This window comes from Chiloscyllium punctatum, chromosome 1, assembly GCF_047496795.1.
Source record: "Chiloscyllium punctatum isolate Juve2018m chromosome 1, sChiPun1.3, whole genome shotgun sequence".
In the NCBI taxonomy this organism is placed as follows: Eukaryota; Metazoa; Chordata; class Chondrichthyes; order Orectolobiformes; family Hemiscylliidae; genus Chiloscyllium; species Chiloscyllium punctatum.
Genome location: NC_092739.1, coordinates 109,316,828 through 109,342,091, shown reverse-complemented (window position 1 = coordinate 109,342,091; position 25,264 = coordinate 109,316,828). Strand labels below are relative to the sequence as shown.

General features: G+C 44.7%; 1 protein-coding gene across 2 annotated transcripts in view; it reads left to right on the top strand.

Annotated features, from left to right (window-relative positions):
* LOC140478659 (uncharacterized) overlaps positions 1-25,264 on the top strand; it is a 49,335-nt gene that overhangs the window by 7,759 nt on the left and 16,312 nt on the right. The window contains exon 1 of one of the 2 annotated variants that reach the window (XR_011960839.1): positions 17,620-17,701. The exons of the other annotated variant lie outside the window; for it this stretch is intronic. The gene's annotated coding sequence lies outside the window, so the exon portion shown is untranslated. Of the gene's footprint in view, positions 1-17,619; positions 17,702-25,264 lie in introns of those variants that run through there. 2 annotated transcript variants of the gene reach the window in all.

The window sequence follows — 25,264 nt, the reverse complement described above, 5'->3', positions numbered from 1 at the left end:
GAAGGTCTTTGACAAGGTGCCTCACAGGAGGCTGCCAAATAAGGTAAGAGCCCATAGTGTTTGGGGCAAGGTACTGGCATGGATAAAGGATTGGCTGGCTAATAGAAGGCAGAGGGTCTTTTTCAGGATATCAACCAGTGACTAGTAGAATTCCACTGTGGTCACTGTTGAAATCACAACTATTCACTCTAAACATTACCAATCTAGACAAAGGAACTGAGGGCATTGCTGCTAAGCTTGTAGGTGACACAAAGATAGGTGGAGGGACAGGTGGTGTTGAAGAAGTCAGAAGGTTCCCAAAGGACTTGGACAGGCTAGAAGAGTGGACCAAGAAGTGGCAGGTGCAATACAATGTGAGAAAGTGTGAGTTTATGAACGTTGGTACCAAGAATAAAGGTGTAGACGATCCTCTAAATGAGAAAAAAGCTTCAGAAATGTGAAGCACAAGGGGACTTGAGAGTCCTAGTTTAGGATTCTCTTAAGGTTAAAATGTAGGTTCAGTTGGCAGTTAGGGAGGCAAATGCAATGTTAGCATTCATTTCAAGAGGACTAGAATACAAGAGTAAAGCTGTGTAAGGCTCTGGTGAGACTACATATTTAATACTGTGAAGAAAGGACGTGTTGGCCTTGGAGTGGGTCCAGAGTGATGCTCAGAATGATGCTCAGGATGAAGGGCTTGTCATTTCAGGAGTAGTTGAGGACTCTGGGTCTGTACTTGATGGAGTTTAGAAGGATGAGGGGGTATCTAATTGAAACTTACAGAATTTTGAGAGGTCTGGATAGAGTGAGTATGGAGCAGATGTTTCCATGGGTAGAAGAGACTAGGACCCAAGGCCACAGCTTCAAAGGGAAGTGATGACCCTTTAGATAAGGAGGAATTTCTTCAGTTAGTGGGTGGTCAATCTATGGAACTCATCGCATTTGGGCTGTGGAGGCCAAATCATTGAGTTTATTTAAGAAGGAGATAGATAGGTTCTTGATTAGAATTCCTACAGTGTGGAAGCAGGCCTTTCTGTCCATCAAGACCACACCAACTCTTCAAAAAACATCCTAGCCAACGCCATCCTGCACTTCCCATGGCTAATCCATCTAGCCTGCACATCCCTGGAGACTATGGGCAAGTCAGCACTGCCAATCCATCTAACCTGCCATCCATGGACTGTGGGAAGAAACCAGAGCGCTCAGAGGAAACCCAGGCAGATTAGGTGAGAACGTACAAACTCCTTACAGAAGGTGGAATTGAGCCTGGGACCCTGGTGGTGTGAGGCAACAGTACTAACCACTGAGCCACTATGACACCCAGGGGATTAATGATTATAGGGAGAAGGTGGGAGAATGGGGTTAAGAAATACATCAGCCAAGATCAAATAGCCTAATTATATTCCTATATCCTGTAGTGTTATAGAAACTTACATTGCAAAAGGAATAACAATGCAAGGTTGAAGAAGATGCTGCACGAACTAGAAGAGGTGTGAATGACTAAAGTAACATCAACAATTCTCTGAAAACGCCAAACTCTCCCTCCACACCAAATGCACAGATCTGGGACAGATCTGAAACGCTCAAACACAGTGTTGACCTTTCAAGTCTGTAACGTGCCTGCTCGAAGGCCAAGGTGCTGTTCATCCAGAACACATTATGAGACAGGACAGGAGTTCAATGACAGAGCATTCAGCTTGGGAGTAAGGTGGAGAATTAAAATGACAAGCAACCACAAAACTGAGGATTGAAAAGCCTGTGTTTGACAAAGTTGTCACATAATCTGTGTTTAGTCAGACCAGTATAGAGCAGTAAATAAGATTTGATGAATTGAGAGAAGTACAGGTAAATCATACTTCACCTTGGAAAAGTATTTGAATCCTAGAACAGTTTGAGGGAGCTGGAGAAGGACTTGTGTACCTTCTGCTCTTCAATGGAAAGGTGGCATGCACCGTTCAAAGTAAGGCGTATAATAGAGAACAGGATAGTGTAGTAGGTAGTCATACTGTCATAGAGTCACACAGTGGGAAACAAACCCTTTAATCCAGCTCATCTATGCCAACCAGGTTTCCCATTTGTCTACATTTGGCCCATGTTTCTCTAAACTTTTACTAGGGTGGCACGGTGGCACAGTGGTTAGCACTGCTGCCTCACAGCACCAGAGACCTGGGTTTAATTCCTGACTCAGGTGACTGACTGTGTGGAGTTTGCACATTCTCCCTGTATCTGTGTGGGTTTCCTCCGGGTGCTCCGGTTTCCTCCCACAGTCCAAAGATGTGCCGGTCAGGTGAATTGGCCATGCTAAATTGCCCATAGTGTTAGGTAAAGGGGGAATGGGTGGTGGGTTGGTGTGGACTTGTTGGGCCGAAGGGCCTGTTTCCACACTGTAAGTAATCTAATGTCTTTTAAATGTTGTAACATTCCTGCATCTCCTACTTCTTCTGGTAGTTCATTCCACATATGAACCATGTGAAAAAGTTACCTCTCAAGTCCCTTTTAAATCTTTCCCTTCTCACCTTCAAATTATTCCCTGTAATTTTGAACTCCACCACCCTAGAGAAAAGACCTTTGCTATTCACCTTACTGTGCCCCTCATGGTTTCATAAACCTCAATAAGGTCACTTCACATACTCCAAAGTTCCAGTGGAAGAGGTTCCAGCTTATAGACTCATAGCGCCATATAGCACAGTCCAACTTGTCCGTACCAATCAGACATCCCAATCAGACTCATTTCCATTTGCCAGCATTTGGTCCATATCCCTGTAAACCCTTCCTATTCATATACCCATCCAGATGCCTTTTAAATGTTGTAATTGTACCGGCCTCCACCACTTCCTCTGGCAGCGCATTCCATTCATGCACCACCCTCTGAATGGAAATGTTGCTCCTTAGGTCCCTTTTAAATCTTTCCCCTCTCACCTTAAACCTATGCCTTCCAGTTTTGGACTCCCCCACCCGAGGAAAAAAGACCTTGGCTATTTACCCTATCCATACCCCTCGTGATTTTATAAACCTCTATAAGGTCACTCCTCAGCTTTCGATGATCCAGGGAAAACAGCCCTAGCCTATTCAGTCTCGCCTAAAGCTCAAACACTCCAACCTTGGCAACATCCTTGTGAATCTTTTCTGCATCCTCTCAAGTTTAACAACATCCTTCCTATAGAATGGTGGCCAGAATTGTACGCAGAACTCTAAAAGTGGCCTTACCAATATTGTGTACAGCCATGACATGGTATCCCAACTCCTATACTCAATGTTTTGACCAATGAAGCCAAGCATGCTAAATGCCTTCTTCATCCCCCTGTCTATCTGCAACTCCACTTTCAAGGAAAAATGCACCTGCACCCCCTAGGTCCCTTTGTTCATCAACACTCTCAGGATCCTACCATTACCTCTGTAAGTCCTCCCCTGATTTGCCTTACCAAAATACAACACCTCACATTTATCTAAACTTGATCAAGGTCCCATTGTACTCTGAGATAATCACTGTCCACTACCCCAGCAATTTTGGTGTCATCTGCAAACTTACAAACCATGCCTTTTATATTCACAATCAAATCATTTACATAAATGACAAAAAGCAGTGAAACCAGTACCAATCCTCGTGGAACTGATCCTTGTGAGCCTCTAGTTCAAAAAGCAACTCGTTACCACCACTCCCTATCAAATACCTTCAAGCCAATTTTGGATCCAATTCGCTAGCACCCCTGGATTCCATGTGATCTAACCTTACTAACCAGTCTCCCATGCGGAGCCTTGTCGAACATCTTGCTGAAATCCACATAGACAACCTCTACTGCTCTGCCTTTATCAATTATCTTTGTTATTTCTTCAAAAACTCAATCAAGTTAGTGAGACACGATCTCCCACACGCAAAGTCACATTGACTATCCCTACTCAGTCATTGCCGTTCCAAATACATGTACATCCCCTCCAACAACTTACCCACCACTGACTTCAGGTTCACTCGTCTAGCTCCCTGGCTTTTCCTTACAACCTTCTAAAATATTGACAGCATATTAGCCAACCTCTAGTCTTCTGGCACCTCACTCATGGCTGTCAATGATGCAAATATCTCAGCAAGGGACCCATCTCTTCCCTTGCTTCCCACAAAGCTCTGGGAAACATCTGATCAGGTCCCAAGGATTTATCTACCTTTATGCATTTTAAGACCTGCAGTACTTCTTCTGCTGTAATATGGACACTTTTCACAGTATCAATATTTATTTCCCCAAATTCCCTAACTTCCATGTCCTTCTCCACAGTAAATACTAAACTATTTGTTTAATATTTCACCCATCGCCTATGGTGCCACACATAAATGGCTACATTTAACTTTAAGGGGCCCTATTCTGTCCCGAGTTATATTTTTGTCCTTAATGTGCTTGTAGAATCTCTTTGGATTTTCCTGAACCTTATCTACCAAGACTATCTCATTTGCCCTACTGATTTCTCTCTTACTAATACTCCTACTGCCCTTACAGTCCTCTCAGGATTCACTCAATCCCAGCTGTGTATATGCCTCCTTATTCTTGAGCAGAGCCTCAATTTCTCTGGTCATCCAGCATTCCATACACTTTCCAGCCTTGCCCTTCACACTGGCAGGAATGTACTGACTCTGAAATCTCATTATCTTATTTTTAGAGGCTTCCCACCTCCCAACCATCCCTTTACCGGTGAATAGCCTCCCACAATCAAGTTCCTGTTAATACCGTCAAAATTGGCCTAACTCCAATTTATAACTTTAACTATTTGAACAGTTCTAATGTTTTCCATAACTGTTTTAAAACTAATAGAATTGTGGTCACTTGTTCCAAAATGATCCCCCACTGACACCTCAATCACTTGCCCTACCTTATTTCCCAACAGAAGATCAAGTATTACTCCTTCTCTATTAGGTAGATCCAAATACTGAATAAAATTTTTTTCTTGTGCACACTTAATATATTCCTTCCCATCCAAGCCCTTAACACCATGACAGAGTCAGTCTATGTCTGGAAAGTTAAAATCCCTTACCATTACAATCTTATTATTCTTAGAGATATTTGAGATCTTCTTATTTATTTGCTTCTCAATTTCCCATTAACTACTGGGGGTGAAATCTATAGTACTATTCCAATAAGGTGATCATCCCTTTCTTATTTCTCAGTTCCACAAATATAACTTCAGTGGCCAATTCCCAGGTATATCCTCCTTAAGTACAGCCGTAATGTTATCTCTAATCATACTTGCCACTCCACCTCCTCTCTTTCCTCCCTTTCTATCCTTCCTATAACATCGACACCCCGGAACATTAATCTGCCAGTCCTGCCCATCCCCTGAGCTATGTTTCTATGCTAGCCAGGATACCATAGCCCCGTGTTCCCAACCATGCCCTAAGTTCATCTGTCTTACCTTGAAGTAAATGCATTTTAAGTTATCAGTCTTATAAAGTTCTCTGCCAAGCTCTTCTCTACCTTGACTGTTTGACGTACTCCTCTTACCTGTTGTACCAGCCTCAGCCTCTTCTCTTTTCTCATCTTTGCTTTGGTTCCCACTCTCCCCCTGACAAGTTTAAAGCCAATTACCACCCAATCAGCCTACTCTCCATAAACAGTAAAGTGCTGGAAGGGGTCACTAACAGTGCTATCAAGCAGCACTTGTTCAGCAACAAACTGCTCAGTGATGTCTAGTTTGGGTTTCGCCAGGGTCACTCAGCTCCTGATCTCTTTAGAACTTTGGTTCAAACATGGACAAGAGAGTGAATTCCAGTGGTGAGGTGAGAGTGACAGCCCTGGACATCAAGGCTACATTTGACCGAGTATGGTATCAAGGAGCCCTGGCACAACTGAAATCAATGGGTCAGTGGACTTCACCAGTTTTCTTATTTCCCCTCCCCACTCCTTACCCCAGTTCCAACCTTCCAGCCCAGCACTCATGACCCGTCCTACCTGCCAATCTCCCTCCCCTCTGACCTATCACCTCCATCTCTACCTCCATTCACCAATTGTACTCTTTGCTACCTTCTCTCCAGCCCCTACCCCCCACCCCACCCCCCATTTATCTCTCCACCCTGGGCACTTCCTGTCTGTATTCCTGATGAAGGGCATTTGACCAAAATATCAATTTTCCTGCTCCTCAGATGCCGCCTGACCTGCTGTGCTTTTCCATCTAAACTCTGGAATCAATGGGTATCAGGGACAAACACTCTGCTGGTTAGAGTCATACTTTGCACAAAAGAAGATGGTTGTGGTTGTGGAGGGTCAGTCATCTCAGCTGCAGGACATCTCTGCAAGAGTCCCTCAGGGTAGTGTTCTAGGCCCAACAATCTTCAGCTGCTTCAGCAATGACCTTCCTTCTGTCATAGGGTCAGAAGTGGGGATGTTCGCCAATGGTTGCAATGTTCAGCATCATTCGTGACTCCTCAGAAATTGAAGTAGTCCATGGACAACTGCAATAAGATCTGGATAATATCCAGGCTTGGGCCGATAAGTGGCAAGTAGCATTCGCACCACACAAATGCCAGACAATGATCATCAGCAATAAGAGATACTCTAAACATCTCCTTCCCACCTCCCCCCCCCCCCCCCACCACCTTGATATTCAATAGTATTACCATCACTAAATCCCCCACTGTCAACAAACTTTGGGTTACCATTGACTAGAAGCTCAACTGAACTCACCATATAAACACAATGGCTACAAGAGCATCTTAGAGACTAGGGATACTGTAGTGAGTAACTCCCCTCCTGAGAGCCCAAACTCTATCCACCATCTCCAAGGCACAAGTTAGGAGTATGATTGAATACTCCCCATTTGCCTGGATGGGTGCAGCTCCCACAACACTCAAGAAGCTTGACACCATCCAGGACAAAGCAACCCGCTTGATTGGCACCACATCTACAAATATTCAATCCCTTCACCACCGGCGCTAGTAGCAGCAGTGTGTACTATCTACAAGATGCACTGTAGAATTCCACCAAAGATCCTTAGACAGCACCTTCCAAACCCACAACCACTTCCATCTAGAAGGACAAGGGCAGCAGGTACTGGGAACACCACCACATGCAAGTTCCCTCCAAGCCACTCACCAAACTGACTTGGAAATGTACTGCTGTTCCTTTACAGTTGTTGGGCCAAGGTCCTGGAATTTCCTCCTACTGGAATTGTGCATCACTGACAGCAAGTGGACTGTCACAATTTAAGAAGGCAGCTCACCACCACCTTCTCAAGGCAAATAGTGATGGGCTATCAATGCTGGCCAGCCAGCGATGCCTCAGTCCCACAAATGAATAAAAATAAGCCTCATGAATAGCACCATCAAATCTCTCCACAAGGATATTGTTCTTCCAATTCATGTAGAATCCGTTCCTTTTATACAGGTCATTTCTACCCCTGAAGAGACCCCAATTGTGCTAAAATGTTAATCCTGGCCCCCTGTACCAGCTCCTCAGCCAAGCATTCTACCTTCTTATTCCTACTCTCACCAGCACATGGCACCAGGAGTAATCCAGACATTATTCCCCTTGAGGACCTAATTTTTAACCTCCTGCCTAGTTTTCTATAGTCTCTCTGCAGAACCTCAACCCTTTCTCTTCCTATATCACTGGTACCAATGCACACAATGACCTGCTGGTCACACTCCCCTTTCAGAATATTCTGCACCCGCTCTGAGACATCCTTGATCCTGGCACAGGGGAGGCAACACACCACCCTGATGTCTCACTGATGGTTGCATAAACACCTGCCTGTGCCCCAGACGAGAGAGCCCCCTAATACAATCAACCATTTGAAACCTGGGATACCTTCATTACAATAAAGCCAGTCATGGTACCACAAACTCAGCTGTCGGTCCTACACTCCCCTGAGATGTCACCTCCCTACAGTATCCAAAATGGGATACCCGTTATGAGATAGCAATAGTCACAGGAGTTTCGTCACTACTTAGCTACCTTTCTGACCATTCCTAGCAGTCAATCATCTCGGTGACTATATCTGCAGTGTCTCCACTTTCTTGAAACTGCCATCCATCCAAATCCCTTGCTTTTGTAAACTCCTCATTGCCTCTAACTGCCGCCCCAACCTATCCATGAAGTCCAATAGGATTCCCAACCAAACACATTTAGCCAGCCTCTCCTTATAACTCAAATGCTCCAGTTCAATTTTAAAAGGGGCAAGTGAGAATCCAAAAAGGCTAATTTGAACCATATTATCACTATATTTAATATTGTCTCAGGAGAGATGAGAAAATAGAATTGAAGGTCAAGATTAAATATGATCGTGTTGATTGGCAGAGAAAGCTGGATGGGTGATATATTCTCCTCATGTTCCAACTCCTCATTTTAAGAGAATGCAGAGGAATAACTAACTGCTCCCAGTCATACATTCCTGAGAATGTAAAGTGAACACATTTCATTAAAACAAGGCAAAAGAAAATTCATCAAATTAACTTCAAAGGAAACTATTCCCAAGCCTCATAGACTGTACCATCGAATGCAGTGTTTGGGAAAATAGGAAAAATCTATTTTCTGTACCTGTGCTATCAACACATCTGGCTACGAGCTACATGCACTCAATAATTCTGGGCACATTTCACTACCAGAGAATGGGGTCCTCATCCATAAACTCAGCCCTTTCAGGGCAACCTGAGGAGGTCATAATGACACACCGAGGGAATAATAATGAATCAGCGCAAATTTGGAACACTCGCGATATCTCACATATGAAATATTCCTGTTATGGTTACATAATAAAGGATTAAAGGATTTTTTTTCTGTTTCTGCTCATTACAAATGGAAAGACACGAAGCAGTTTTGTAGATAATAGATCATGAGTTTTCATGAACATTTCAAAATGTGCTTTGCATTCCAAAAAAAACTTCTTGATAAATGAAAGAACTGAGGAACTTTGAAAACAAAGAAAAGTAAAATGGAAATGATATGTCAATCGACATTCTGGGAAAATAATATAAATAATAGGAAAAGAGGAGAAATTCAGATGTGAGATGTGACCTGCTAATGTCACGCAGGGATGATCTCACAGGACTTTACTAACTTGCTCTCAGTGATTATTAATAGCATGATTTGAAACCAACTTGTTCTTTACTACAGGGTCTAGCTGTCAGCAGTGAGAAAGGGGGAAGTGGGTGCCGTAAAGGTTATTCAAGAGTGAAGCCTTTAACTGAAGAGATTTCTTCTGTTTCGGTTGTGCAAAAGGTAAAGTGATGGAAGAAAATTGTCGATCATACTCATTTCCTGAGACATGTTCACAGTTTTTCAAGGAATAAATACAGAGAAGTTTATTTATGAGCCTTATTAGGGACATTTTCCTTGCATAAAATTGCATGTATACTACTTGACGCATGGTGGTGATCAGGACAAATTTGCAGAGCAATGATCATTACCAATAGGGCTGGATTGTCATTTGACTCCTTTTTTTGCCCCAGGATCAGAGGAAATGTTACATCAAGGGTGTTGTCAGGTCAGAGGGGGGTGTTTTGGAGAGTGTACTATAAACAGTAAGTGCTGGAAAAATTTATCAGATCTGGCAATATCAGTGAAGAGTAAAACAAAGTTAATGTTTTGAGCTTGATATGACTCATCTTCATAACTATTCAGGAGATTTCCAAGAAAAGTCACACAGGACTTGAAATGCTAACTTAATTGGTCTCTGCCAGACCTGGTGAATCTCTCCCACGCTTACTGTTCTCTTTTCAGATTTCTAAAATCGCAATATTTTGCTTTTGTTTTGGATGGTGTGTTGGACTGCGCATGTTGTCAGATTAGATTGAGTCACAGCAATATGAGTCAAGTAGAATCAAATCATAGAAATCTGGTTCAAGGGAAGTGTCCAATCATGTGGTGTTGCATCGGGGTCAGGGGTTTGGGGGTTCAGGTAAAGTTAGTCCAAGGAGGTGAATTATTGGGTGGGGGAAGGGTTGAGTTGGGAAGTCAGTGAAGAGTTGGTTGGTCAGTTTTATAGTTACCCATGAATTAGTATGCTGTAGTTTTCCAGCCTCAGATAAATGAACTTGAACACTCCAAAATTTGAAACTTTGCTTCTGAGCTGTTGACTTTTCTGGATGGCTTCAGATGCAGAGAATTGCTTCTCAGTTGAGTCAAAGAGTCACAGAGGTTTACAGCATGGCCCTTTGGCTCAACTTGTCTATGCTACCTAGCTTTCACAATTGATTCAGTCCCATTTGGTCCATATCCCTCCAAACCTACCCCATCCATGTACCTGTTCAAATGTTTCTTAAATGACAAAATTGCTCTCACCTTCACCACTATTTCTGGCAGCCCATTTCAGACACTCGCCACCCTCCGTGTTTAAACTACCAGCTCCCGAGGCGAAATATTTCAATTCCCCCTCCTCTGGCAACATGTCCATCCTGAGCCTCCTCCACTGTCAAAGTGAGGCCAATTGCAAACTGGAAGAACAACATCTTACATTTCACCTCAGTAGCTTACAGCCCAATGGCTTCAAATTTGCATTCACCAGCTTCAAACTCTCCCCAACCCAGCCTCATCCCATGCCTCGCCCTTCCTCCCCTCCCCTCCTCCCTGACCTGACCTATCTGTCCAACTTCCTTCTCATCTATCCATGCCATCACTCCCCATGAACCAATCTCGATTACTCCTTACTGCATCCACCTATCACCACCTTACCTCCCCTTTTCCCAACCCCATTTATTTCTGTGCTCCCTTTCCCATCCCTGTCCTGATGGAAAGTCTCAGCCCAAAACACCTTTCATGCTTCTCTGGTGCTGTCTGACCTTGCTGTGCTTCTCCAGTTGATGCACTGGGACTTCTGAGGGGTCGTGAAGCATAGTTTTTAGTTATTACAACCAAGTACAGAGGGGTAAATACATCTTTCTCTTTTATATACTGAGGTTGATCAAACAGGTTTTGGATTTTTAAGGGGTGTGCTTTTCAGTTTAAGGTGTACTTGACCATTTATAAAACTATAGAGAAACAGGCAAGTTAGATCTCTTGATGGAATGAAAATTAAAGAGATGGATTTATTGTGAACACATTCAGTAAAAAGGCAAAAACTGCTCTAAATCCTGCACCATACACATCCACACAAGTATGCAAGCAGAGAACATGGTACCATGTCAGGTGAGATGAAATTGAAAATGTAATACTGTTTTTAGTGAAAGAATTCTGGTGGTCATTGCACAGCTGATGTTTTCTCAAGAGGCCATTTTTTTGAAAAGAAAACAGTTCCATTCCTCGAATGAATGCTATACCTCTGTGAAAGTTAAGCTTTTACAACTCAGAAAGAGAATCTAGAGGCCGGAAGCATGGTCAGTTCAGAAGAAAAGATACCAAAGCACTGCTGGTTAGCAGCCTCTAATTCATCAAAGTATCGGGAAAAAAAAGCCTTGCATTTTATTTCTTCAGAGTTCAGTGAAAAGTCAATGGGTTAGACTGTGCTGGGTGTCTCAGGTGACAGTAATGGTGAATATGCAGAAATTTGGCAAAAAGGAATGCTTGTGACTGTGTCAGATCTTAAAGAGTAAGGACAACAGTGATACATCAAAGGGGTTCTGTGTCTATAAAAGTATTACTAATAAATGGGTTGAAACACTCTTTGTTGTTGATGACAAGGTGCTTCCAAAGTACCTCATGCGTTATCATTGCTACCTCACAGGACCGGGGACCCGCATTTGATTTCAGCCCTGGGCGACTGTCCATGTGGAGTTTACACATTCTCACTGTGTTTGCGTGGGTTTCCTCCCGGTACTCTGGCTTCCTCCCACAATCCAAAGATGTGCAGGTTAGGTGGATTGGCCAGGCGAAATTGCCCATAATGTTCAGGGATCTTTAGGTTAGGTGCATTAGTCAGGGGTAAATGTAGGGGTCTGGGTGGGTTACTATTCAGAGGGTCAGTGTGGATCTGTTGGGCCAAACGGCCTGTTTCCACACTGTAGTGTGTAATAAATGTTGATGCTTTTTTAAAATAAAGGTGCATTGGCAGCCTCTTTGAGTATGATCAGTTTGCTGATTACTATGGTAGTCGAGAGTGTGGTGCTGGAAAAGCACAGCTGAGCAGCGGGAGAATCGACATTTCAGGCATAATCTTTTCATTAAGAAAGGCTTATGCCCGAAACATCGATTCTCCTGCTCCTTGGATTCTGCCTGATTTGCTGTACTTTTCCAGCACCACACTCTCGACTCTGATCTCCAGCAACTGCATTCCTCGCTTTCTCTTCTTGATTACTACCGTAACCAAATTATGAAAATAAAACTTTTGTGCTATCAAGCCAGGGCTCACTCTGGAATCTGATCTTATTCAGTATTATCCTCAGCAGGGACCATAACACTTTTAACAAATGTAGGATATCCAAGATTGAGAACCACAAATTGAATGAGAACTGATGGCTCTGCAAGTAGATTTTCTTCTTGATGCTACAACTTTCTATCGCAACCACAATCTTATAATTAGAACTTCTCTTGGAGTAGGATTTCGATGTGTTATTACTGGTTGTTGTCTCACAATGGAGCCAAACAAAGAGGTTCAATAGTCAATTTTCAGAGTTCATCTGTTACTTTTGACATGGATAGGGCAATTTTAGTCTAAAATCCCTAAGTGTGAAACAGGCCATTCTGTGCATCGAGTCCACACTGACTCTTTGAAGAACATTCCTCCCAGACCCACCTCCTTACCTCATCCTATAACCTTGCATTTATCATGGCTAATACATCTCATCTACACATCTGGGCCATTTAGCATGGCCAATCCAAGCATCTACATTACCTACACATCTTTGAATCGTGGGAGGAAACTGGGCCACCGAGAGAAAGCCAGAAACACGTGGACAACATGTAACAGACAGTCACCCAAGGGTGGAAATGAACCCAGGTCCCTGGCACTGTGAGACTGAGGAGCCAAAAAGGAATAAGTTTCAATCCTTCTCTTTGCATCATTAGCTTCAGTGGATAATCTTTGTATCAGCAATGCCTGGAGTTGAGAAGTCTGATATCCAGAAACATTTGAAAGTCTCAGTGTGAAATATACATTCTAGCTGAGGAAGGTTAATGTCTAAGCATTTATACTTGGACAGCCTTTTCAGGGTCTGGTGGATAGTTTCAAGACAGTGGCCAATTTTGGATACGCGTATGCAGCAATCGCTCCTTCGACATGTTATTTAGACCTTTCTTTGTAAATTCCTGTTGAACTTGAATACTTTACAGCTCTGCTTATTTTGTTGAGTATTTTAAAATGCTTTACCTCATTTTAACTATTATCTCCGAAATGAAAATACAAGACTTTTGAGTTAGTTAGTAGGATTTAAAAAATAATAATCCATATTTTATACTCCCATGACATGAGGTATTTTGCTGAAATGGCTATCTTCCATTTGGAAAAGCTGGACCGGGTTTTTAGAGCAGTCTAAACACTGTGAGCACAAGGAAGAAGTGACAAATAAACAGAATAAGGAAATATGCTGAGGTAAGGCTGAGGGTTGTGGGCAACATTGCTAGTAATGTTAAGAGGCCACAAAACGGATGCGGCAAGATAGTGGCGATTCTGTAGAACTGCCATGGACGGCTCTGCCTAACAGCCAAGGCATATTGGTACTTTTTGCCTTCCCTGACCAATGTATGTGGAGGAATTATTAATTTAAAAACTTAAAAAACACATACATGTTGATAATTTGGAGTGAGAAGGATACCAAAAGGAAAATGAGCAAGCCATCAGCAGCAGGGATGATACTCCACTGCAGCACCCGTCACATCAGAGGCCGCAGCGGCAGCCTCTCCCGAACCCCTGGGGGACCCGACAGAATCACAGGAATTGGCGGATAGAGGAGGATCGAACCATGACCTTGGAAGCGGTGATGGAGTCCTTATCTGGTCAGATCCAGGTACTGAAGTGGGAGGTGCAGGTCTTACGAGACCAGGTCGACAAGCTCGAAAATCAAGTCAGAGGACGAATCTTCAGGTTGTCGGGCTCCTGGAGGTGAAGAATGTGGGCAGCCAGTCAGTTTCTTTGAAAACTGGCTGCTGCAGTTCCTGGGCTTTTAAAGTGAGTCCAGCCAGCTGCAGATTGAAAGGGCCTATCGGATCACAGTGCAAAGGTCTGGGTCAGTACAACACCCCCACCCAATCCTTGTGCACTTTCACACATACAGGGTCAAGCAAAAAGTGATAGAAGCCTTCAGGTCACTGGGAAAAGATCCACAGGCACTGCTGCACAAGGCATTAAAAAGCATGTTTTTCCAGGATTTCTCAGCAGCTTTAATTTGAAAGAGGAAGTCCTTTGATGAAGTTAAAAAGAAGCTGAGGAATTGGGTATCCAGTACTCCATGAGGTACCCTGTAGTGCTCTGTTTCAGCCATGAGGACTCAGTATATACATTTGACTCAGTGGATAAAACGAAGAACTTTGTACTGGATTAGTGATGCTGGAAGAGCACAGCAGTTCAGGCAGCATCCAACAAGCAGCGAAATCAACGTTTCGGGCAAAAGCCCTTCATCAGGAACTTTGTAGACACTTTAAAATAGATGGACTGGTCTGAAGAATACAGTTAATATTGATCCTCTTTTCCTTCTTTCCCGCTGCCCCTTTTCTTTTCTTCTTTCTCTTGCCTTAATCATTTTTAAAAACAAAATCTTGGAATATGTTGTTCCTATTATATTTTTATAATTAGATTTGATCATGGGAAATTTATGGGTGCCCTTTGTTGTCTCCCCATTTTTATTGTTCTCTTTCTCTTTTAGTCTCAAGTAGGGGTGACATGGAGCCGGGGATGGACAGAGTGCTTATCCTGACTTTGTCTTCTTTTGTTGACTTAAGGATCATCTCCTTGTTTATTTACTTTTTTTTGCCTAAGGCTGGGGCACAGTCCGGGCTTGAAGGACCTGTGAAGGAGGGGATGGGTAGGGTGAGTGCCCCCTATGGGCAGGGTGGATAGTCTCCCATTCAAGGTTTAATTGTTGGTATTCTTTGTGTTGTTTTGGTAGTAATAGTTGTTTGTAGTTATGATAGAGTAATTTTTGTATATACAATTCTGCGACTCCATGAGTCTTTACTTACTTGTGCATGGTGCATTGCAAGCAGGGTTCTCCCGCGTAGGGGTTCAAGGGGATACGGCTAAGTGTCTTGTTAAATGTTGCACCTGGAACATCAAGGGAAGTCATTTACCTGTTAAAAGGGGAAAAAAAGTGCTTTCTAGCCTTGAGAGGGAAAGCGTTGATAATGCCCTATTGCAGGAAACCCATCTTGATGATGGGGAACACCTGAATTTACAATAGGGAGTTTATGACCAGGTATTTTTTTCATCCTTTAATACTAAAAGTAGGGGAGTAGCTGTACTTATCCAGAAAAATCTTTCGTTCACATTATTAGAGCAGGTGAAAGATGGGCAAGGGTTTGTGATACTTAAGGCCCTGACACATGGGGAGGAAAATGGCATCTTAAATGTCTACTGCTCTCCAATACATTCCCTCAAATTTTTGAATAGTGCCTTCTCTAAACTGAGTGCCTTTGGAACACGGCACATTATATGGGGGGGGGGGGGGTGGATTTCAATTGCCTTTTGGATCCAACAGTGGACAGGATGCCTAGTGGGCCCCTGACTATTTCTTCGCAGGCCAAGCAGGTGACTAATTTGTGTGAGGAGTTGGGGCTGGTGGATATTTGGAGATTTCTTCGCCCTACCGGCAGGGACTTCACCTTTTTTTTCAAACCCACATAAATGTCACATGAAGGTTGATCTTTTTCTGGCTCCTTCGACCCTTCTGGATTCGATTATGGGCTGTAAAATTGGGAACATAGCTATCTCTGATCTTGCGGCGGTATATTTGGAGGTTAAGGACAAGAGTGAGGGGCTAGGTTTTCGGCATTGGTGTCTTGATCCTTTCCTCTTTCAGATTTGTGGAATACGGTTTAAGGGAGTTTCAGGAGTTCTTGACTTCAACTCAGGCATGGCTAGTAGTCCGTCTATGCTCTGGGAGACCGCTAAGGCCTTGTCTACGGGATTAGCCATTTCCTATTTGGCTAGCCAGAAATGAAGCGTCTACTTGAGACGCGGTTGAAAGCTGCCGAGGTGGCACATTTTGCGTGGCCTTCGGTAGCTAAGCTACAGCGGATTATGGGCCTCTGGGCTGCTTTGAATTCAATACTTACACAAGCCGCAAAGAAAGAGCTTGCTTTTGCGAGACAAAGGTTGTTCTAGTACGGGCATAGGCCAAGGAAGTATATAGAATATCTGACAAGGAAAAAGCGTGCTCCCCAATCCATTACCATAGTCAGAGACAGCGCCTGGATCCTTACATACGATGCCAAAGGATTACTGAAGCTTTTTGGAATTTTTACTCTGAATTGTATTGGTCTGAAGGTTGCGAGGACAGATGGGCTCAGATGGAAAACTTTTTTAAGAACCTAGACCTCCCATGGGTAAACTTAGAACAAGAGAAAGTGAGGACTGCAGATGCTGGAGTACCAGAGTTGAAAAATGTGGTGCTGGAAAAATATAACAGGTCAGGCAGCATCCGAGGAGCAGGAGAGTCAACGTTTCGGGCATAAGGCCTTCTTCTGGAAACCTGAAGAAGGGCTTATGCCTGAACCGCCGATTCTCCTGCTCCTCGGATGCTGCCTGGCCTGCTGTGTTTTTCCAGCACCACATTTTTCAACTCTAAACTTAGAACAGGCCTCTCTCCTTAATGCCCCCTTGACTGTTCAGGAATTACAGGAGGCAGCTAGGCAACTTCAGAGTGGGAAAGCGCCTGACCCTGATTGTCTCCAGGATGGGTTTTATAAGGGGTTTATAGGAATTCTGTCAGGGCCGATGCTGGAAATGTACAATCACTCCTATATGCATGGATGCCTAGCACCGTCTTTGAAAGAGGCTAATATTTCCCTCATTTTTAAGAAGGGAAGGTTCCTGAGGAGTGTGCCTCATACAGGCCCATCTCTCTACTAAATTCAGATTTCAAGATTCTGTCCAAGATCTTGGTGTTGAGATTGGAGAAGGTGTTGCCCGACATTATCAAGGAGGACCAGACAGGTTTTAGAAGGGGCCCTAAGTCTCCTAATAACTTTAGAAGGTTGCTGAATATGGTCCAAGTTTGTCAGCAGTGATCGATCAGCAGGGATTGGTGATTTCCTTAGATGCAGAGAAAGCATTTGACTGGGTAGAATGGCCATATCACTTTTGTGTCTTAGAGTGTTTTGGATTGGGTGGGGTCTTTGCTCGGTGGGTGGAGGCTTTATATCACCACCCTCTGGCCATGGTCATCACCAACAGGGTGAAGTCTGGGAATTTAGGATTGGCAGGGATAGTCGTCAAGGCTACCACCTGTCACCATTGTTGTTTACGTTGGTGATAGGGGCAAGTGAGGACTGCAGATGCTGGAGATCAGAGCTGAAAATGTGTTGCTGGAAAAGTACAGCAGGTCAGGCAGCATCCAAGGAGCAGGAGAATCGACGTTTTGGGCATGAGCCCTACGTTGGTGATAGAGCTGCTGGCAGAGGCATTCGTCAGAACATCCACATAACAGCACTGGAAGTGGGATCGAGGGTACATAAAGATTATGCTGTCTGTGGATAATGTCCTCCTGTTTTTAAATCGGACCCAATGACCTCTGCACCCCATCTGATACAATGTATTAATTCATTTGGGGCTCTTTCAGGATATAAGATCAACTTTGCAAAATCAGAGGCTATACCTTTGGGGACCTTAAGAAAGTGCCAGAGGTCGGAGATGACCTGAAGTTCCCTTTTAAGTGGTCACGGTGAGTTTCCGATACCTAGGTATTTTTATTGCCCTTATGTTTGATCGGTTATTTCAGAATAACTTTGCTCACCTGCTCGACAATATTAGGTGGGATCTCCAGAGATGGGAGGCTCTTCCAATTTCATGGCTGGGCCGAATATCTCTCATTAAGATGAATGTTCTTCCTCATTTGCTTTATCCCATGCGTATGCTCCAAATAATGTTTCCTAGGTCAACGCTGCGGAAACTTATGGGTTGGTTTAGTTCATTTTTCTGGCATCGAGGGCGGCCCCTCATCAAACGTACTAAATTGCAGTTGCCTCAAGGAGGGGGAGGAGTTGATTTCCCAGACATCAGGAGGTATCAATTGAGTTCCCTGCTATCCTTTGTCTGTGATTGGGCAGGTAATGATCCAAACTCAATATGGCTGGATATCAAGCCCTCCCAAGCAAAGTGCCCTCTTATTAACCTGTTGTTCATGGATAAGATAAGGACAATTATGGACCACTGCCGGAACTCCATTGTTATTAGTAAGGTCAAGGCATGGAGGGTAATGCGTCAGAGTGACGGTTGCTTATGGTGGCCATTCACCCCCATAGTTGGTATGCCACGGTTCTGACCAGGGATGATGGACTCTGGGTTCAGACTTTGAGCAGTGAGAGGAGTTTCCAGTTTGGGAGACTTGTTTGTAGGGAGGTTATGATGTCTTTCGAGCAATTGAGCTGCAAATATGGGTTACCCAGCAGAGACCTTTTCTGTTTTTATCAGATTAGGGATCTTATCCTGAAGAAGACCACGTTTCTTACTAAACCCTATAAGCCCTATACAGAGAGGTTGTTGCTACTTTCCACAAGCACCCTCTCGGTTAGCGCCCTCTATCGCCTGCTGGGTAGCAGGGCCTGGCAGGATATTAACCAGTTATGTGGGGTCTGGGAGCAAGAGCGAGGAGTGGAGATCTCTTCTGAAATGTGGGAGGACATACGGGAAAATGAGCAAAAGATCTCAGTCTGTAATAGGACATGTGCTCTGCAGTTATTTTCAGCACAGGCCTCATCTGGCACTGGACCGTCTGGCAAAGTTTAAAAAGGGGGCATCTCCAATGTGCCCCAAATGTAAAATAAGTGTAGGTACTCTTACCCATTGTTCCATGTTTAGTGGAGCGCTGTAGCGGAAGAGATGGGGAGGGTACTGAGGACCAAAGTTAAAGTCGACCCGATATCTCTCTTCCTAGGTTTACCGAATTTATCATCTTTAGATGGGCATGGGAAGAAACTATTTAATATACTTACTGTGCATGGAAGAATATTCTGATGAATTGGTGTCTGAGAACCCACCGGGCTTGTTGGGATGGCGGAAATTAATTATGGAGCACAATCCCTTGGATTATTTCACAAACATGGTGCACCACACAACAGACTTTTTGTATAAGACATGGCAGCCCTTCTTGAGTTATTTGGATGTAAATTTGTCAGCTATCTTAACTAGGGTGTTTGTTTAACCAGGATGATTAGGTTTGTTGAGCCCTGGGCCCTGGAGGGGAGGGTCTCGCGAGTTAATACAAGTATATGTACAATGCTCCCATGTTTTGTTTGGGAGCTTCACGCTGAGCATTATTATTTTGTGTTCTTGTGTCACTTATTTATTTAGTCACTTATTTATTGGTGTTGCTTGGTTTGGTTTGGTTGCAGTGTTTGGTTTTGTTTTGTATTATAAGGGTAGGTTAGTAGTTAATAGACAGTGGTTATTTTGGAATTTGTGTTTTTCTTTATTATACTGGTCTTTATTATTTGTTATATTTTCAATAACTTTATATTTTTGTAAAGTCAAAAAAAGTTTTTTTTGCGAATAACTATGGTTACAAAGAAAGAGGCCACAAAAGACTTCAAAAACAACTTAAAAACAAGACAAAAAGAAAATACTTCTTTTCGATATTTATGATGACTTCTTGTCAGCCAAAAATGTGTTTTCTGATTAACTCGAGTATTTATGACAAGAAAAGTTAAGACATTTTATAACAACTGCATTTGTATCTGTGATGCAGTCTCCTTTAGCCTCTCTTGAAGCTAGATCAAATTTCTGTAGATTGTTTAAAATGGATTGAATTCCACCAATGGTTCATGTTCCTGTTTTTGGCAACACCTTTGCATAATTCTATTCCTGCTCCACTGGTGACAACAACAAGAGAATTGCTCTATATTTGTACAAGGAACTTGCAAACTAATTCACAGTGGAACAATGCACAAGAAATGCAATAACCTTTTAACATTCTTTGTGCTCCATAATACTGTGACTGTGTCACTTCCCCTTGCATTGACTCATCTCCATTCTAACAGTCCAAACGGTGCTAATATGAGTGTACTTGTTGAACAATTGACTTAACATTCTATTTTCAAACCGGAATTGACCGCATCAGGATTAATTGAGCAAATGACTCTCTCTGTCTCTGTCTCGCTGTCTCTGTCTCTCTGTATTTCTGTCGCTCTGTCTCTGTTTCTGTCTGTCTGTCTCTCTCTTTCTCACTGTCTCATCTGTTAAAAGGTCCACTAAAGAATCACCCTGACAAAGCTAGCTCCAAAGATAGGCAAGGGAAAATGCAGAGTCAAGATTAGAGTGGTACTGGAAAAGCACAGCAGGTCAGGCAGCATCCGAGGAGCAAGAAAATCATCAGGAGCCCTTCATCAGGAATGAGGCAGGGAGCCTTCGGGGTGGGGAGATAAATGGGAGGGGGGGGTGGGACTGGGGAGAAGGTAGCTAAGTGTACAATAGGTGGATGGAGGTAGGCATGAAGATGATAGGTTGAAGAGGAGGGTGGAGCGGATAGGTGGGAACGAAGACTGCCAAGTAGGGCAGGTCATGAGGATGGTGCTGAGCTGGAAGGTTGAAACTGGGATAGGTGGCGGATGGGAAATGAGGAAACTGGTGAAGTCCACATTGATGCCCTGGGGTTGAAATGTTCTGAGGCGGAGGTTGAGGCGTTCTTCTTCCAGGCATCGGGTGGTGAGGGAGTGGTGGTGGAGGAGGCCCAGGACCTGCATGTCCTTGGCAGAGTGGGTGGGAGAGTTGAAATGTTTGGCCACAGGGCGGTGGGATTGCGGGTGTCCCGGAGATGTTCCCTAAATCGCTCTGTGAGAAGGCGTCCGGTCTCCCCAATGTAGAGGAGACTGCATCAGGAGCAACGGATACAATAAATGACATTGGTGGATGTGCAGGTGAAACTTTGATAGACATGGAAGTCACCTTTGGGATCTTGGATGGAGGTGAGGGAGGAGGTGTGGGTGCAGGTTTTGCAATTCCTGTGGTGGCAGGGGAAGGTGCCAGGATGGGAGGGTGGGTTGTTGGGGGGGCGTGGACCTGACCAGGTAGTTACGGAGGGAATGGTCCTTGCGCAAAGTGGAAAGGGGTGGGGAGGGAAATATATCCCTGGTGGTAGAGTCTGTTTGGAGGTGGCGGAAATGTTGGCGGATGATGTGGTTTATGCAGAGGTTGGTAGATGGAAGGTGAGGATCAGGGGGGTCTGTCCTTGTTACAGTTGCAGGGGTGGGGTCTGAGGGCAGAGGTGCGGGATGTGGATGAGATGTGTTGGAGGGCATCTCCAACCACGTGGGAAGGGAAATTACGGTTTTTAAAGAAGGAGGCCATCTGGTGTGTTCTGTGGTGGAACTGGTGCTCCTGGGAGCAGATACGGTGGAGGCAGAGGAATTGGGAAGATGGGATACCATTTTTGCAAGAGGTAGGGTGGGAAGAGGTGTAATCCAGGTAGCTGTGGGAGTCAGTGGGTTTGTAAGAAATGTCAGTGTCAAGTCGGTCGTCATTAATGGAGATGGAGAGGTCCAGGAAGGGAAGGGAGGTGTCAGAGATGATCCAGGTGAATTTAAGGTCAGGGTGGAATGTGTTGGTGAAGTTGATGAATTGCTCAACCTCCTCACGGGAGCATGAGATGGCGCCGATGCAGTCATCAATGTAGCGGAGGAAGAGGTGGGTGGTGCCGGTGTAATTACAGAAGGTGGACTGTTCTACATAGCCAACAAAGAGACAGGCTATGCTGGGGCCCGTACGGGTGCCCATGGCTACCCCTTTTCATCTGGAGGAAATTGGAGGATTCGAAGGAGAAATTGTTAAGGTTGAGGACCAGTTCAGCCAAACAAATGAGAGTGTCAGTGGAAGGGTACTGGTGGGGATATCGGGAGAGGAAGAAACGGAGGATTTGGAGGCCCTGGTCATGGCGGATGGAGGTGTAGAGGGATTGGATGTCCATGGTGAAGATGAGGCGTTGGCAGCCGGGGAACGGAAGTCTTGGAGGAGGTGGAGGGTGTGGGTGGTGTCTCAAACGTATTTGGAGAATTCCTGGACTAGGGGGAAGAAGACAGTATTGAGGTAAGTGGAGATGAGTTCGGTGGGGCAGGAGCAGGCTGAGACAATGGGTTGGCTGGGGTGGTCAGGCTTGTGGATCTTGGGAAGGATGTAGAATCGGGCGGTGCGGGGTTCCCGGACTATGAGGTTGGAAGCTGTGGGTGGGAGATCCCCTGAGGTGACGAGGTTCTGTATAGTCTGGGAGATGATGGTTTGGTGATGGGGGGTGGGGTCATTGTCAAGGGGGCGGAAGGAGGAGGTGTCTTTGAGTTGGCGCCTGGCTTCAGCGGTGTAGAGGTCAGTGCACCAAACTTCCACTGCACCCCCTTTATCTGCTGGTTTGAGATTGGAGCAGAGGGAGTGGAGGGCTGTGTGTTGTGAGGGTGAGAGGTTTGAGTGGGGGAGGAGGGGTAGACAGATTGAGGTGGTTAATATCTCTGTGGCAGTTGGAAATGAAAAGATCGAGGGGGGGCAATAGGCCAGCACGGGGTGTCCAGGTGGATGTAGTGTGTTGGCGGCAGGCGAAGGGGTCCTCGGAAGGTGGGCGGGGATCCTGATTGTAAAAGTAAGCTCGGAGGCAGAGGCGGCGGAAGAAGTGTTCGACGTCATGAAGTGTATTAAATTCATTGATGTGTGGGCAGAGGGGGATAAAGGTAAGGCCTTTGCTGAGGACTGATCGTTTGTCCTCAGTGAGGGGGAGGTCTGAGGGACTGGTAAAATTTAAGCAAGGCTGGGAGCTAGGACCTGGTGTGGGTGAGGAGCTGGGAGTGGGGACAGCGCCTGTAACTAGAGTGGATGTGGTGGTAGGGGAATGGAGGTGGAATCGTGAGCAAGGGTGATATTCCCCTCAGGGTTCTGGGGGACAGGGATGGTGACAGTGGGATCCATGGGGGTCATGTTGGCAGAATGCAGGTGAGTGGCATTGGTGGGGGTAGAAGTAGTGGCGAACGTGGCAGTGGGGGTGGGGGGGGAGTCGCGGATCGTGTGACATCACCGATGACATGACAGGCAGAAGTGATGTCACGCATGGTACATGTGAAATCGTGAGGGGCGGAAGTGGCTGTGGAAGCAGCTGCTTTCGAGGCGGAAGTGACGTCATCAATCACTGTGGGGATGGTGGCTGCACCAGCCTCGTGGCTAATGGCGCCTGAGCTGTTCCGGAGGGCGGGGGAAGCTTCTGGAATGTTTGAGGAGTGCTGGTTATGGAGGTGGACTTATAAAAGTTTGTTGTGCTTACAGTTTTTGAAGTTTGAGATGGTGGAGAAATACTGTTTATTGAGAGTACGAATTCTTCTTAGGATATAGTACAGAAGGGGTCCTTTGCAGTTCTGAGAGAGTGTGGCCCTCAGTTGAGGCATAGCTGACTGTAGAGAGGTTAAGTGGCGGCGCTTGGCTGCGAGTGTGGAGAGGAGGATCCTGAAGGAGAACTGTAGCTGGTGGTTTGAATTTGTTGTCTGTACTGGTTGTTCTGTTCTGATCCAAACTGTGCTGGTTTTAATGTAGTCCAGAGTCCATGTGGTTGTAAATGCAAGCACTGAGGAAGCAGATGTGGCTGTGGTAGCGAGTCTGTTTCAGGACATATTTGAAGAGCTTCAGGGCAGAGGAGATGACCTGGGGGTTGCAGTGAGAGAGAGACTCACTGAAATCCTTGTAGAGAGAAGAGGAGAACTTCTTCAAGGTAGGCATCCTTGCAAGACGATTCACTGTAAGGTTAAAATCAACTAGGCAAAAGTGAGGACTGCAGATATTGGACATCAGAGTCAAGATTAAAGTGGTGATGGAAAAGCACAGCTGATCAGGCAGCATCCGAGGAACAGGAAAATCAATGTTTCGGGCAAAAGCCCTTTGCATGGATAGGGTAGGTGTCTGGGTGGGATGCTTTTTGGAGGGGTGGTGTGGACTCGATGGACCAAATGGTCTGCTTCCATACTGTAGGGATTCTAAGACTACCAATCTTTAAATCCAATTTCCCTTTCCCCAACAACCTTAACCCTAAAGGTACACAAGTAAAACTCACGATGTTTTCACCTGCAAGACGGAGATTATTTGTTCATTTGTCATTGTGTTTTACATCCTTAATTTTGCCCATGAAGTTAAACACCTCCAATAAACTCCTTTTCCAATACTGGTCCCAGTATTCCTTGATATTAAAAGTAGTTTCATCTCCTCAGACACTGTCCTCTCTCTCATTTCCTGTTCCCCACCCATCCCCTCTCTGTCATGATAATTACTGCCTCATCTTGAATCTCCCATTGCTCCCTAAAATCTTGAAACTAGATTAGATTACTTACAGTGTGGAAACAGGCCCTTCAGCCCAACAAGTCCACACCGCCCCGCCGAAGCGTAACCCACCCATACCCCTACATCTACATCTACATCTACATCTACCCCTTACCTAACACTACGGACAATTTAGCATGGCCAATTCACCTGACCTGCACATCTTTGGACTGTGGGAGGAAACCGGAGCACCCGGAGGAAACCCACGCAGACACAGGGAGAATGTGCAAACTCCACACAGTCAGTCGCCTGAGGCGGGAATTGAACCCAGGTCTCCGGCGCTGTGAGGCAGCAGTGCTAACCACTGTGCCACCGTGCCGCCCTACTTTTGCCTTTAAATCCATATCCATTTTCCACAATCATTTGTTTGAATTTGTCCATTCAAGTTCACAAAGCTCCACACTCCTATAAGACATAGACATTGAAACATCAAAAATAAGAAGAAGAGTAGTCCATTCAGCAAGCCTGATCCACCATTCAATATGATCACAACTTATCATTCAACTCAGAACCCTATTTCCATTTTCTCCCCATACATTTTGATCCCATTAGCCTTAAGAACTATGTCTAATTCCTTCTTAAATATATTCAGTGTTTGACATCAACCACCTTTTGTGACAGATAATTCCATAGGTTCTGGGTGAAGAAATCTCTTCTTACTTCAGTCCCAAATAGTCCACCCAGTATCTTTAGACTGTGACTCCTAGTTCTGGACTGCCTGGTCACTGGGAACATCCTTACCGCGTTTACGCTGTCTAATTCTGTGTTAGTCTTCCAAATTCCTGTGAAAACCATTTTAATTTGTCCTATCTCTCCTCTGACATCAGTCCAGAAAGTGAGAACAGAGTCAAAAGGTATGGTGCTGGAAAAGCACAGCAGGTCACACAGCATCCAAGGAGCAAGAGAGTCAATGTTTCGAGCAAAAGCCCTTCATCAGGAAGACTTATGCCTG